Source organism: Carassius carassius, chromosome 21 (genome assembly GCF_963082965.1).
Source record: "Carassius carassius chromosome 21, fCarCar2.1, whole genome shotgun sequence".
Taxonomy (NCBI): Eukaryota; Metazoa; Chordata; class Actinopteri; order Cypriniformes; family Cyprinidae; genus Carassius; species Carassius carassius.
Genome location: NC_081775.1, coordinates 22404808 through 22421129, shown reverse-complemented (window position 1 = coordinate 22421129; position 16322 = coordinate 22404808). Strand labels below are relative to the sequence as shown.

General features: G+C 36.9%; 1 protein-coding gene across 2 annotated transcripts in view; it reads right to left on the bottom strand.

Annotated features, from left to right (window-relative positions):
* Positions 1-15891, bottom strand: part of LOC132097869 (uncharacterized protein C1orf21 homolog) — a 35932-nt gene extending 20041 nt beyond the window's left edge. Inside the window, exon 1 of one of the 2 annotated variants that reach the window (XM_059503843.1) lies at positions 15752-15891. The gene's annotated coding sequence lies outside the window, so the exon portion shown is untranslated. Of the gene's footprint in view, positions 1-7275; positions 7421-15751 lie in introns of those variants that run through there. The other variant, XM_059503844.1, reaches the window with a different exon arrangement.
* Between the last annotated feature and the right edge of the window lie 431 nt (positions 15892-16322).

The following is a 16322-nucleotide window of genomic DNA, read 5'->3' as shown; positions in this document are numbered from 1 at the left end:
AATGCTCCTCTTTATAGTTATTTTTCTAGCTGACTGATGAGCTTATGGACACTGATAGGTTACTGAGGTTAATATCACGTTGCAATGTTTACAAGCTTTACACGTTTTCCGCAGTTTGAAAGTGTTGTACTGTAGAATCTCTTATAAAATAGCCTACCTTTTGATGTTAATTCATGTTCATTATGTACTCTAGTAGTAAAGAGCAAGGTATGATAGGTTCACGTGCTGCTTAAACTGAGGCACTACTCACAATCGCGCCAGCCGCATTCGGGCCGTTCTTGTCGCGTCTTTTGCGCGCTCAAGTTCATTATTTCAAATGTAGGCATCGAGTTAAAAACATCTAAACTTTTCAGAATCCCGCAAGCGCACCGCAGGTCATGTGACAAGAACCAACCAATCAGCTTCATGCTTTCCAGTACCAACGTTGAAAGCTCAGCCAAGATGAAGGAACAGCTGATCATAGCTGTATATGGATAGACATTTTTAAATAAATTTAGTAACAGAGCTACTGCAAGCGATTTTTAGTGCTGCAAATCCATTTATCCTTTGCTGAAATTTACGCGTCTTCATAGAGAGAGCAGGTCATGGTTGCTTAGCAACGGCAGATGCCTCAGGAGCGCAAGAGCCTGAAGGCTTTTGGAAAAAAATCAGAAAGCGGCGCGCCTAGCGTTTTCCATGCGTTTTTAGGCACGATATGTGAACGGCCCCTTAAACAGAAACAAAACTGTATTTATTGTTTGAATTTTTTTATGAATTTGGAATAATTTTAAAGCTGATACTTTGTAAATTAAAAAGTAACAAAGCACAAAGCTTTTTGCGATTAATGGACGGCAAGTGCACTTCAAATAATGAAGTTCATGCATTAACAGAACACAGCATGGACTAAGATCTTGTTAAGAAGAAGCCTTATGATTATAAATGCGCGATTCTCTCAATGCGCGAACATAACAAAAGATGTGAATGCAAAACAATCAGGAAAAAAGGCATTACATGCAATTTTTTAAGAGATAGCATTTAAAAACATAGGCCTAGTCGCCAGTGGCAACCTCAGCAAAAACTTCACTCACATTTTAATATTTATGGTCGCAAATGCGACCGTTTAAGTCGCAGTTTGGAGCCCTGATATATATATATATATATATATATATATTATATATATACACACACACACACATATATATACACATAGATACTTTATCTTACTATATATATAAGTATCTATGTATCTATCTATGTATCTGCAGAATGCTGCAGAGATGGTGTATTTTTATAGACCAAAACCCGGAAACGAGTTAGCGCTTCAGAATTTCCGGTTACATCGGCATACAATTGAAAGGTTTTTTTGAATGGGTTACTGGTTAAATCCCTGAATTATACTTTGTAGTTAACATAAGCTCAAGATATAGTCATGTTTTATTCTAGGACACAAAATATATCCGTAATATCCCCTGTAAGATTTCACTGACAAAGAAAGTTGCTAACAAGTGTAGAGCTGAAACAACTAATCGATTTAATCGATTAAAATAGATTATTAAAATAGTTGTCAACTAATTTTGTCATCGATTAGTTGTTAAATAACTTTTATTTGCCGTAAGCGGCTCATTTCGTGCATATTTTGAATCTTTGGTGACCAAAGTGTGGCAGTAAAGAGCCACCAGAGGTTTTACTCAGCCAGTACAGTAGGAGAAGTAGCGAATAGCCAATAGCTGGCCTCGTTTTATGTCACGTGCTTCCCGAAAAGCATCTCTGCGGTCTCTGCAGCGTTCAGCGAGATGGTGGAGAAAGACGGCAGTGGAGTAAGCTCGAGAAAGAAAAAGAAAAAAGCGGAAGATAAAATTAATCGAACAAAGTCATCCAAAGTGTGGGAGCACTTTACTTTGAGCCTTCAAAAAAAGAAGAGTAACCTGTAAACTCTGCACTACTGAACTGTTTAACTGTTTAAGACTTTTATTGGTGCAGATTCTCCAGTACAATGTTGTTTGCAAATGTTTAGTCGTAAAAGCTGATAACATTGCTCTTCAACAGTTAACATTTAAAGCTTTACAAACATGTTCTGTGATCAGTTTGTCGTTTACCAGTTCGTAATTCAGTCTTGCAGCCTAATTATGACTGAATGAGAGAGGTAAATGTTTAAATGTATTTGAAATGCACTTTTTTCTAAGTATTCACTGATCTTTTTCACAAAGCAGGTTTTTTGTGTGTGTCCAATTTTTTTTCTGGACAACCTTCTGATGGATTTTACTTTAAAATGTGAGTTCCATTCAGGTTTCATGCCATTGGCACTTTATTCGAAGGATTGTTTACAATTTCACAGCATAAGCTATAAAGCTGTTTCCCAGGTATAAGCTGTGTGTTTACAGGAAAAAAATAATAAAATGCAATGTACTGCAATCTTATTCTGTTTTATTCTTATTCTTCGTGAAAATATGTTCTGAAAGATTCCTTAATAAGCTTTGTTCAGGATGTTAAACTACTTTAGAAGCCCTGAGGACTGCCATGATGAAAACATTATTTGAAATCTCCTTGTGAAATTTGCTAGAGTACGTATGGGTCAGTGTCTTGATTGCAGAAGAGTTCGACATAGGATTACTAACACATAATAAAACACAACTCCAGGTATATTTTTGATGAGGATATGACAATGCAAAATGGTTAAAATCTCTAAAAAGTCTATGTTGAATGATAAAGACCCTTTATTAATAATTTACCTGGGGAAAAAATGGGGAAAACTAAAATATAAGCACATAAACCGATTAATCGATTAATCGTTAAAAATAATCGACAGATTAATCGATTATAAAAATAATCGTTAGTTGCAGCCCTAAACAAGTGGCTAAATGGGAATACAGAGGTTGTCAGGGACATTAAACATCACGCCGAACAAGTAAACTGATCTACTCAAAGTGCAATATAATTTTGTTTAGCCTATTATGACTGACAGAACAATTGTCAAAATATAATTTAGCTGCTGCCTTTTGTTGTTGTTGTTGTTGTGAATGACTTTTTAATGAATCTGTTGAGTCAATGATTAAAAGAATCACTAATTAGTCATTATATTCAAAAAGATACTATTGTCAACACCCATGAGTGTAATCATATAAACTACTGTATAAAAACAGAGTGAACCAGTAATCTGAAAGTGTATTTTGTGTCAATTCTTTTTGTTGCAATAATCCAATGGAATAATCCTATAGGGTTTTCGTCAAGGGAATCAGGGTGATTTTCAGGTTGGCCTACAAAGACACGTAAATCACTGCAGTACTCTAGATGTTTTGCAGCCATTGCATATAAGAACACCTTCAAAATTTACGGTAGAGATATGAGAACATTTCATCCAGGAGGGACCCCAGAGCCTCATGCAGGAACAGACTCAGAAAAGAAGGGGACAAATTGAGAGACGACAAAACAGGAGAGTGAGATCAAAAGAGCCGGTTACTCCTCCTCCGCTCTCTTTCCTCGTTTGAAGTCATCAGGAGGGGCAGTGTTTAGCTCTGCCTTTAGCAGCACGGGGCCCAGGACAAAGCACCAGGTGTACAGGCAAGAGAAAACTGTGTATGTCTGCACAGATGAGCCTAACCGCTCTCTGCTGCTAGTCTTGAGTGAACAAGATCTTGGTACGCCATCCCATAAAAGCCTGTCAAAGTATAAATCACCCACAGTAGGGGTTTTCGATGAAGAAGTGTTTAAATTTACACCATCTAAAGTCTGAAAAGTTGCTCATCAGAATTGGAATGGCCTTCATTTGTGAAGTTCTACACATGCTCTGCCATTTGTTTTGCTGATGAAATATACTTGCCTAATTTGACAATACTTTGAGTTACAAATAAGAGTTTAGTACTTTCGGCTCAGCTTAACACCTCATGTTTAAATTCATTTTTCCCTTTAAATAAATGCAGAAACACTTGAAGACAACATGATTTGTCACACAAAAATGACCGAATTCAGAATAGCTTGCTATACAATTCAACATCCTATTCCAAAAATGTATTTGACTAATCGTGGCCGTTTAAAAAAAAAGAACACATTTTTTTTTATAGTGCTGAAAAAGAGCAAAGATAAAAAAAAATTGTATTCATCCTTGTGTTACCTAACAGGCTCAGAAGTCTATTCACACAGTCTGAGACATAAACAAGAAGCCATCTGGGCACTTGTGTCAGGTTCACTTTCTCTTGCGCAGACACAACGTTGACGTCTGTGTTCTGTAAAAGCGGTGTGTATACATGTACCAAGATCAGTGATTGGATGTGCGTTTCTATACAGGTCATGGCATGGTCAAATAGATCATTTGCTCAAGAGAACAAGGGAGAATTATCAAGTCACATCCAGGAATTTTTTTTAAGGATAAAATTATATTACATTTTTGACTATAATCTAAAAATTATTTTCACATTATGGCTGATAATTGATAAATATATATATATTACACACACACACAATATATATATTTAAAAAAACAATTACACAAGAATTTAGGAATTTTAATGTACACTATGAAAAATGAATATTCATACTTTAGATACTGTATTAAAGATTACACGTGACATACACTTTTACATTAGGTGTGTCCCAAATCACGTACTTATGCACTTTTCTATGACGTTTTGTAGTATAAACAGTAGAGATCGACCGATATGGGTTTTTCTATAGCCGATGCCGATGTTTTGAGGTCAGGGTCAGCCGATGGACGATATGTGCTGCCGATTTTTAGGGCCGATATCTTGAAGTTTTCCCCTTAATTTGCATGCTAAAATGTCACACTAATAATAAGTGGATGCACAACATTTCTAAACTTATCATCATTTATTGAGCACTGACTTGAACCATCTTTCGAATCTTAATTTTGTGCACTGCACGGTATTAAAATAAAACAATTATCCCAAGTTAACCAAACAAATCAATAAACTGACCAAGTATTAAATGTATACAACAGGTTATTAGGGCTGCTCCGATCACGATCGGCTGATCGTTAATGCGCATCTCATCAGTAAAGCCGGTTCTCTAATCAGCGGTAAATTCCCTCAGGTGCGTGATTTCACATAGAGCAGCTGTTACTACACGGAGCCGTTGTTAACTGAGAAGATGCGCAAATCCACGTTCATTTTCAGCGTTTATTTGCACATCTTCTCAGTTAACAATGGCTCTGTGTAGTAACAGCTGCTCTATGTGAAATCACGCACCTGAGGGAATTTACCGCTCCAGATTAGGCTCATTTTCCTATTAATGTATTAGATTATAATAATAATAATAACAACTATTATTTTTACTAGGCTGCTTATTATAATTCGGCTTTTAAACTGCCCAGCTATTTCACTTAATTTCACTGCCCGCATTTCACACACACACCTCGCACGCGCAGGAGGATTAGAGCATGTAGTCGGTGAAGTTGTAATGCTTTGACTCGGATAATTAGTTAAATCCATGAAATGAAAGAGATAGAAAACGACGAGTTGGTGTCCCACACATTTAATGGCTGGTACACGGCAACGCGCTCTTCTCATACATGACAGATTAACTCTTTCTTGGTGTCACAAATAAAGTAAAGACAAAATAATTAACAAGGCGGCAGAGCGAATTTATCATCCATAGTGCATAGTGCACGTAGTCCTTTTCTTAAAGACTGATCACTTAACTTATAAAACACACTATGTGGTGATGACGTAGAAGGACTACGTGAGAACCACTATGGATAATAAATTCAATCTGCCACCTTGTAATTATTTTCATGCACACCGCACTATAATGTGATGCATGCAAAATACATAGTTTTGGCCGTTACAAAGTCTCCATCCACAAACAGACGAACATCGTCTGCAGATATAAGGCATTTCATTGCACTTTAACAAGTAATCTAAACGGCCTATATACTGTATGTGCAATATATTAAATGAGCCCTCACTGAGTTTAATGCCACAGTTATGTTAAAATGCATCTCATTCTTGTTTCTGTGACGGTGCGTCGAGCTCATGAGGCGCGCGGTCCGGAGCCCTGTATGACTGATGCATCAGTTCAATTCAACTTTACTACAAATATATCAACTTACCTGTTTTAAATACTTTATATTTAAATGTTCGTTTATGCCCAATATTAGTGTTTAACTGTTGGACTTTAAATGAAATCTGCTATTGATTTTCACCGTTGACTGATTTTGCAGAACATTTAGACTGATAACTTCCCTGCGCAGATGCAAAGTGCGATATGACAGTTGCGTCCGACTATGTATGAACTAGCCGTTTTAAATACAGTATTTTTATATTTAACGTTAGTTAAATCAGTCAGTTTGTTTGAAAGTAATTTTTCTTTTATTATTGGTGACTCCATAGGCTCTCTCTCGCACACCTGCACGGTTTAAAACACCAAACAGTTATGCTATGACAAGAACAAAGAGTCTCTCTCTTGCTCCACCCATGCTCGATAAGATCGTGTATCGTCGATCTCACGGGCTGACGATATGACGATTTGAAAAATGACCATATTGCCCAACACTAATTGACATCTCTAAATGCAAATGCTTCCGAACAAATGTTATTCACCATTCTGGGCAGCTCCAGATATATATATAAAAAATGACAAATATCGGCCGACTGATATATCGGTCGACCTCTAATAAACAGTGCGAGATGAGTAGTGCGTTCACATGGAAAATTCCAAAAAGAAACAGTGCACTTTAAAAACAAGGACGATGCACTTACATCACGCATCCCTCCACTTTATTTAGTAAATGATTTGATTGTAGTTCGTTCATGTTTTAGAAAAATCTCTTTTAATCTTTCACAAAATTCAGATGAAAATGTGGACGAAATTGTTATAGACAAACTTTCAATGTGCATAACACCTCAACCAATAACCATATCCTTCAATCCTTATATCTCAAGGAATTCAACCAAACACACAATCAGCTCTGACAATAGAAATGATTGACTAATGTGTGAGGACAAATGAATAACCTCCTTTCTAGGCAACAGCCTCGAAGATGAAGTCAAGCAAAATAGCATCCCATTCTTACTAACACACACATACACACGCAGCAAGTACACACCCTCAAACAGGCCGCAGGGCTGAGAGCTGTCTGAGCCACCGCTCACCCTGAAAAACAGGCTGATCAGGAGATAACAAGAATCACGGGATGCAGAGCACAAGTCCTTTGAATCTCAGCTGGGACAGAACAACACAAACACCAAACCCCTGCACTGAAGTACCAGAGGAGACCCCATTCATTCATCTTCATCTGTGACTGAGCAAACAGGACAGCGACCCCCGACCATAATATTTACTCACCCGCAATGGCTGTAGCATCAACTCCGCTTCCCAGTTTAAACTGATCACCAAGCCTGCTGAGACACACAATGAAAAAGTCTCTGTGCCATCATGATTATCTTAAGACTAAAGCCTCTTTCTCTTTCGTTCCTTCTTTTCGCCTTAAGCAGTATGAGAGGTGGTTTGGGGGTGGAGAGATGTTGAAATAATAGCATTAGTGTTTGAGAAGGGAACTCGCTAACCACGAAAAGAGAGGGGCAACGAAAGGACTGTGGGAGAGACAGAGTGCTCAAGTCAGAGGAAGCAATGAGTCTGAGAAACAGATGGGAAGATACAAATGTCAAAGATGGTGACAGTTTGTAACCATTTATGCCCCGAACTTCAGCTTAATGCAATGATGTTCAAACCTCCCAGCAGACCACTTTAAAAGAAAAACAACAACTGTAGACTAACTAACAGCCAAAACTAAGAGGAATCCCCAACTACCTCAAAACAATTACCAACTCCATCATTAATTAATTTATTAAGAGTTTGTTAAGAGCTGATTAAACGGTTGGTAAAATTTCAAGTAGGTAAGATTTTTGAAGTTTTTTTTGCTTACCAAATACATAAAAAAAGAAAACAGAAGTTTTGTGATTTAAAATGTATTTCTATTTTCCATTTTAACAATATAATTTTCAGCAGTCATTACTCCAGTCTTCAGTGTCTCATGATCCTTCAGAAATCATTCTGATTCTGATTATTTGGTGCTCAAGAAACATTTATTTTTATAAATGTTGAAAACGGTTAAGCGGTCTTTTTAACAAACGTCTTTACTCTTTACTGTAAAAATGTCCTACAATTTATATAAATATTTGAAGTATTTTGAAATACACTTATTTTATATTTTCAGTTTTCAATTGAATACAAGTTTTTTTTATATTTTTTTATATAATTTTGTTATGCGTTTTATACATTTTTGGTCGTATTTCAAACATGACTAAAAGTTAAATTTTTTTTTATTCAGTTTATTTTTGTGCTTCAATATTGTTTTCTGTTAATTGCAAAGGCTACATTTTAATGTTTTTTTAGTCTAACATTTATATCTTATTTCAATTAACAAAAATGTTTTATCATTTATAATATTATAATGTTTTTAATAGATTTATTTTAGTTAAGAATAAAAATACCAGTTTGCCTAAGCAAGCAGCACTAACAAAGGTTTCCATAAAAGTTTTCCAAACACTGCTCTCAACTTTTGATGGAAATCAGCATATGAATAACTTTTCTAAGTTTAAAGCTAGCATGAGAACAGGCTAAAATATAAACTCAATCACCAATCCATTCTTACATAAAATGTCCCATTGAGTTGAAATGAGATAATTCACCAAATAATGGCGTCACATACTATTCGCAAAGAAGCTCATTCTACTCCTGTTTCATGAATAAGGGCCAGTGTATGCAGCCAAGATGGTGGGGAAATCTTACTTGCAAAAGTCAGAATCGATCCCTCCATCCACTGTCACGCCGTGCCATTCAGGGCTGTCCCAACACTGCCTGCATCTGACTGACTCACAGACTTCACCCCTCAACAACTGATTTGTTCCCGTTACCTCTCCAATGTGCGTGGGTTTGTGGCTTGGTGTCTTTGCCACTAGTCAGAAAAGAACCAAAATGACTCAAAAACATCACACACACCTCTCATATGACTAGTCAAACGAAACCTTGAGTACCTAATTTTTCGAATAAATTAGCTTTTTCAAAACAGCACACCTTTGTATCTTTCCTTTCTGCGATTACTAATAAGCACCATCTCTCCTCCAGTGAACGCACGCACAAGGCTACAGCTTTGTGAATAACAACTCCAAGGTCAGGTCTGTAATTTTTCCGTATCCATCTCTATAAAGCTGACAAGCGCCTCCTGATTCTGCCTATAAATATTCATTAAAAATTAGAAAACCATCTATTATATACCAATTCTGTTGCCTGCTGCAGTATAATTGGTCTGCCCATTTCCTGGAAATACACACGGCTATCTAATAAGCTCTTGAAAGTCCCCAAATGAAAATCCCTCCCACTGTGCGAAACACATTTACATCTCTTTACAAAATGTTTACTAATTCAGCTAAATCTGAATAAGGTTTAAAAACTGTTATTTAAACATTCAAATCAGCGCGTCTATCTGTCTCAGCACATACGCATGGTGCCTTGATGCAGGGACGGAGAGGACGTCCATGTCTGACAATAGCACAGGAGGATGTTTGATCTGTGTCATATCAGAACAGCGAGTGCCGGTTAGTCACACACAGCCTTTAGCCTTTAGACACAAAACTCAACCTCAAAAGCCATCTTTGAACCACATGGGCCTTTCACTGGACGACTGGATTTGTACTTAATCCTGTCAATGCTTTCCAAGGCAGGAAGGATCGAGGACAGTTGGTGTACTATCTTAGACTGTACATTAAGGCAAGGCCTAAAATGCCACAATGCAAAGCTATCTACATGTGCAAGTAATTTTTTTCCTTCATTTTTTAAAGTCGACATGAAACATAAGTTGCAATCATCTTTTCTTATTTTGACGTATCCAATTGAAACAGCATCTTGAAAAACAAACAAACAAAAGAATGTGGTTTTTAATTTGGTCTATCGGAATGGGATCGTTGTCATCTGATATTGCCCTGATCATGTTTGAGTGACAGTTTGTTCTGCCCTAATACCGGTGTACACGTCATCAGAGAAAAGAGGTCATTGCAAAAGAAAGGGGAAGCTATATTGATGATAAATTAAAGATAAAGGGCATGTGAAAAATAAATAAATGTAAAAACACTGCAATATTTTATTTTAAAAAATCAATTTTGATTTTATTGTTACTTTAAAAAGCATTCATTGATAACTATTCATCAGAATGGTATACTTAAAGGGGTCATAAACTGCCTTTTTTATTATTTTATACTGTTCTCTGAGGACCTCTTATAATGTTATCAAGATTTTTACAACAAATTTAGAAATAATAGGCTATTTTCTAGGGATGGGACGATAACCGGTTTTATCGATAACCGTGATAAAATGTGCTGAAGGTTAGTAATATCGTTTAAAAATGAATTATCATTAAAACCGTGTTTGATTATCGCGGTTTTAATAACTCGCTATTAAATCATGTCCAGCCAGCAACAGTCTGACGCAAGCGCAGCGCACAATGTTTTTTTGTTTTTTTTCGAGAAGGAATGGCGAAAGTCAGTGACTTTTCTATGCTTTTCTATGCTTCAACACTTTTCATTGTACGGAAGGAAATGCCAAAGAATTTAATCTTTCTTTAAATTAAGTGCATAGAGTTGCTTGTTTTATTAGTTGTTTGTTGATTATTAAATATAAAACTTGCTGAAATGTTTTCAGTGTGAGCATCAACTATTTTTGAACACTTTCATCTCGTTTCAACAAAACCGTGATAATATTGATAATCGTGATAATTTTAGTCACTATAATCGTGATATTAAATTTTCATACCGTCCCATCCCTACTATTTTCTGTCTTGTTTTGAAGCCCATCATCAGAACGCTCTGTTTGAATAAGCATGGCAGATTGTAGACTCAGAAATAAACACCAACTGCCATGATTGGTTAACAGTTGTGGATGTTTGACAGCCTACATCTTTCTTGGATGGATGCATAAATTCTCAGTACATCTCAAGCAATCTGTAATAAGACAAAAGCAGTAAATAAATAAATAAATATATATATATACACACACACACACACACACACACACATACTCAGACTTGTGTGGTGCAACATTACTGTTGGTCATCTTGTTTCAATCTTTCTGAAAATCCTGTCGAATTGTGCCTCGTTTATAAAAGAATCCATGGTGAAATGAAATAAACAAAACAACAAAATTCTTACTGATGTGGTCGGGAACTCCACTAAAAAAATAATGTTCTCTTTCCTAAGGTTGGGATCACTAGGAAGGCAATGCAAAGACTGTTTTTCCACTACTTGGCACTGCAGTGTCTAGTTTCCTTCTGAGCCATCTTTATTGTGTGATTTCAGCGTAGACCTGAATTTGCCTTTCTAGTTATTTACGCTGCATGCACGAATCGTTGGGCAGGGCTAAACAGGCAGCATTATAGAAGCAGGCAATGATCTTTTGTGGAAGTGACATTTAGTTGCAATTTTTGCAATCTGGCTTCAATATGAGCTGTTTTTAGACTAAGAGTTCTGAAACTTACAGGATGTTTTTATGGTACAAGGACCTCTTATATGTCAAAATATCAAAGAATTCTGATTTGTCAGTTCATGACCCCTTTAAATGGTAAAAATTATTGACAATAACCAATAAATGACCATAGTTCAATCAGAATTCAATAAAATCTGTATAAAAAAATACAATACTAAAAAAGTAAACGATTTTAAAGATAAACCACATAAGTGTTCAGTATAAAAAGTACAATATGAAAAATGACAGTTTTATTTTTCCAAATTTAAGGGTGATTATATTTAACATTTATTAAATCTTAATGGCTTTTAGGGCTACACCATTATGACAGAAATAATTGTCAATTATTCCCTTGAAACTGTAATTGCGATTATTAATTTAGATTAATCACAATTTACACTGAATTATGTTTATACCGTTGTTTGATGCAACTGCATGCCGTATTTTTATATGAAAATAAACAAGCTGAAAACACTAACTGAAGTGCTTTTCTATGGTATTAAGCCTCAAATATACATAGGATTGGTTTCTTCTTTAAATTAAAAAAATATGAATGGTCTTATGTTATACTAAAATAATGGAAAACCCCTTAAGATAACATGTGAAAAGAAAAAAGCATATCTTAAGTGTGCAGAATAACATAAGTGGACTTTAAACGATTAATTGCCACTAAGAACAATTATGTAATTTTGACATCTGTAATCACGATTAGAAGATTGATTAATTGTGCAGCCCAAGTAGCTTGAATGATTTTTGACATTATTTGAATGTCATTCAATCATTATTATTAGACAATATCTAAAGGGACTTTAAATAAACCCCTAAAGCAACCTAAGAACAATAAAATACAGATCACGTGTTCAAAACTACATCCTTTGGTTACCAGCCAAGTTCAGTCACAAGACACATTGTTTACCTTTTTGTATAGCTTTACTTCAAATGCAAACAAAGTAAATGCAAATGAAAAAGATTCTTGAAAGCTGTGGAAGAGTTAACTGAATTAAGGTTCAGTCAGTTCCTCAAACAACAGTGTAGCTTTAAAAAACATGAAGCATGAGTCATATGGACTTTTTACATCAATTCACGTTCATTGTGTGGAAAAAAGCAAAAAAAAAAAACATTTTACAAATTATCAGATTTGTGATACATGGAAGATGGATCCACTTGACCAAAATATCCCACACTGCATAAGAGTCAGATAAGGTTGGCTTGTCAATACACTAAATTCAAAAGTTGAAACAGTACACACACATGCAATTTCCTCGGTCATCAGAACCACACCACACACAGAACACCACCACAGGAAGCTCGGACAGAGACCTCCAGTAACTATGGTAAACTCCCTGACATTGCATCATAACCCCATGAGCTAACTGGGTCTCTTTTCTCAGGTCCCATGAAGCACGTGGGAGAAACTGAATAAAACAGGCTGAGTGGGAGATGGGAGCTATGATGGTGGAGAAGATTGAAATTGACTGACCGAGAGGAGGACCCAACTATTAATAGCCATTCAGCCTCTTCAGTCACCAGAACAAAAGCCATATGTGCGCAAAGCAACACACATCCTGCTTATGGATAAGAGAGAGACAGATTGAGAGAGAGAGGTACAGAGCAGACCGTGTCTCCCCAGAGCAAAGTCCAACTCATTTCCGCAAATTGGTTCTTTCGAAAGGTTTGCATCAGAAAAAAAAAAAGTGACTGAGCAGTTCTTTTACATCATCACATGGTTACTGACATCCCAGCATCCCCACAACATTCCTATAAAGTCCTATGAGGCATATTTTATTTATTTCAATTAAATGTATCAGTTTATTGGAGCCATGAATCAGCTCATAAAAAAAGCTGTTTAGCACCTAAATCTAATTTGAATTTACTAAAATTCATTTTGTGGATAAAGCCTTTTAAAATGTTATTAAAACCAACAACTACTTTGTATAAGCATAGTCTTACAATCAGGTTGTTGACATATTTCTAGTAGCCTGTTTTTATAAAATTTCTGCTGTTTTCATATTTACTTTTCAGCCAGTCAGTCATACACTCCGTTCACTCCAAATGTTCTGTGTGCAGTGTGCGCATGTCAAAAGAGTAAATCCGATCAGAAGCTCGTGACATATAAACGCACATATCAACAAATAAAGCGATCACTTTATTTAGCGTTCATGAAAACACTACGTTCGGATTCACCAATCAGAATGAATTCATTCCGATGGAAGCAAAAGGTGCACACTGCACTAATACTGAAAGTGAAAAGTGAAAGTGACATAATGTAGATAATATTGAGTTTCTCACTGTAAGCACATAATAACCACTCTCATACATGGTATCTTTATTTGTTTTAACAGCAGAATTAATATTTACCCTTTTATATATAAATATACATATAAATCGATTAAGGTGTTAATATGAACGTTTTTCAATCCGATTGAGCCTTCGATCTGATTACAAACGGATTATTTGGGTGCATGTAAACGTAGCCAGTGAGCTGTCAAACCAGATCATTCAGAGTTGGACACATCTGAAAGAAGCAGTTGTCTGTAATGAGTTAGGGAACTCTAAAATTAAATGAATCACTTGCAAGTCAGACAGGTCTGACAAAGATGGTTCAAGGTACAGTGAGTTGGAGAGTTGTAAAGATAGTTCACAGCAGGTCAAATTTGAGTCCACATAAAGTGAAAGTCGTGACATTTTGTACCCATATTCAGAATTGGTGCTCTACATTTAACCCATCCAAGTGCAAACACACAGCAGTGAGAAGTGAACACACCCTGAACACACACCTGGAGCAGTGGGCAGCTATAAATCCAGCGCCCAGGGAGCAACTGGGGGTTCAGTGCCTTGCTCAAGGGCACTTCACTTAACTCCCTCCCACCTGCAACTCCTCAAACCCGAGACTTGAACCTGCAACCTTCTGGTTACAAGTCCAACTCTCTAACCATTAGGCTACAGCTGCCATAAGTTAAATTAGTCAGTGAGTTGATTCAGGAACTGCTCGGAAGATTCAGTCAGATTCAGTAATGAACAGAGCCATTGAAAAAACAGATTCAAAGAAATTATTCGTTTATGAATCAGACATCATTTAATCATGTATAAGACACGGTTCAATAACTAGCTGCATTCGAAATAGGCTAGCATACTCGGAGTAATTATTTTGCGAACATTAAAAAAGTATGTTCTATATTGTAAAAATGTGTGCAGTATGAATTTAATCCGGATTATACAAATTTACATTTGTAAATGACGGGCCATTCCGTCATCATCATGTAAACTACCAGCATCAGTTGAATCTCTTCACTGTCATCCACAAATCCTCTACCATGGCCCCATGGGATAGGAAAGTATGCATGTTAGGCTCTCGCCAGAAGTTTTATGAATACTGTCAATTCATAAAAATTCAGACATACTACTCTTCTCACTGTTTTCGCCTACTATTAGTAACGTTAGATAAGTACAATTTCGCCATTCTCAGTTCAGGCAGTTGATTCGAAAAGCCGCTCTGACCGATTCTTGAACGAATCGATCGGTGCTGTTCTGTAATCCAGTTCAACCGAAAAAACTGAAAAGATCCGACTCAAAGGAATGATTCATTTACGAATCAGACATCGCTAAATCACGCACAGCTCCCTCTAGACGTAAACATGTCTGCCATTCAAACACACCGCCATACATTGAATGCGCGCCAGCGAAAACACTGCTTCTGAAAGCACAGTGACAGAAGGACACACACAGCTGCGCCACGGCGGAGACAGAGGGCGCATTGTCTGCCCGCAGGACAGTGGACACACACACACACACACACACACGTGTACGTGTGCATGCATGCCAACCCATGTGTATTTTGTTTGCTTTACTTACAGTTCGGTAGTATCACATAAAAACACGGTGAAAAAACAATTAACGTCATTGCAATGCGAAAGAAACCTCATAATAAACAATTATTGAGCTCACCCATTCATGTCTACCATGGCGGTCTCTTAAAACCTAGTATACTGCTTACCTAGACAGCACTATGGGTATAGTCGCCCAAAACAACACAGCATTCGTTTTGGACGCTAAAGATGCCCAAAGTGCTGTGTAAACTGGCAGAGCACTAGGTTTTGAGATACAGCCCATACACCACCCCATGCAGCCCAGAATCAAGGTTCACAGATCAGATCAATCTGATCATGAAAAAAAGAAGAACCAGTCAGTAGCCAAAACAGGAATCGACTCACCAAAGACCAGCAACAAAGAAAAGCAATCGGTTTGCGTCTAAAGAATTAACACAAGCATCAGCGCAAAACTGCCTGTATGTGACAGAGACACTCACTTGTCAGAAGTGACCCGCTCGGTCCACTGGCAGCGGCTCACACACGCGCGCGCGCAGACGGAATAAGCGCCGCTGTAGTGATGTGGACCACTGGCTTACAGCCTGCGCTCCTGAGTTCTTCTTCTTAATCTATTGATGTTTTATGGCGGTTGCAAACCAGCTTTTGGTACATATTCCGCCACCTACTGGGATGGAGTGTGTGGCGACGATATCAAGGGAAATGAAATGTATATATTGCTACCTACATTTTGTTATATAACTTTATTTTCAGGAAATTTATAAGAGCTTTGTAACCTTTATGAGAACTGTTTCACACATTCTCTAATGCCATGTGCCAGCAGATCTCAACTTCCTCTTTTAGCTGGAGTATTTCCATTTCTTATGCCCTACAGTTAATCAGCACATGCTCTACAGTTTCTGAAAAGCCACACTGAATACAGTGACCGGATTCGTGTTTTCCTATCATCTGGAGTGATTTATTAAGAGTAGAGTGTACAATCCTCAATTGACATATAACTGTATAATCCTTTTTATTACCATAAACAGTTCTTACATGACTGATTATACAAAC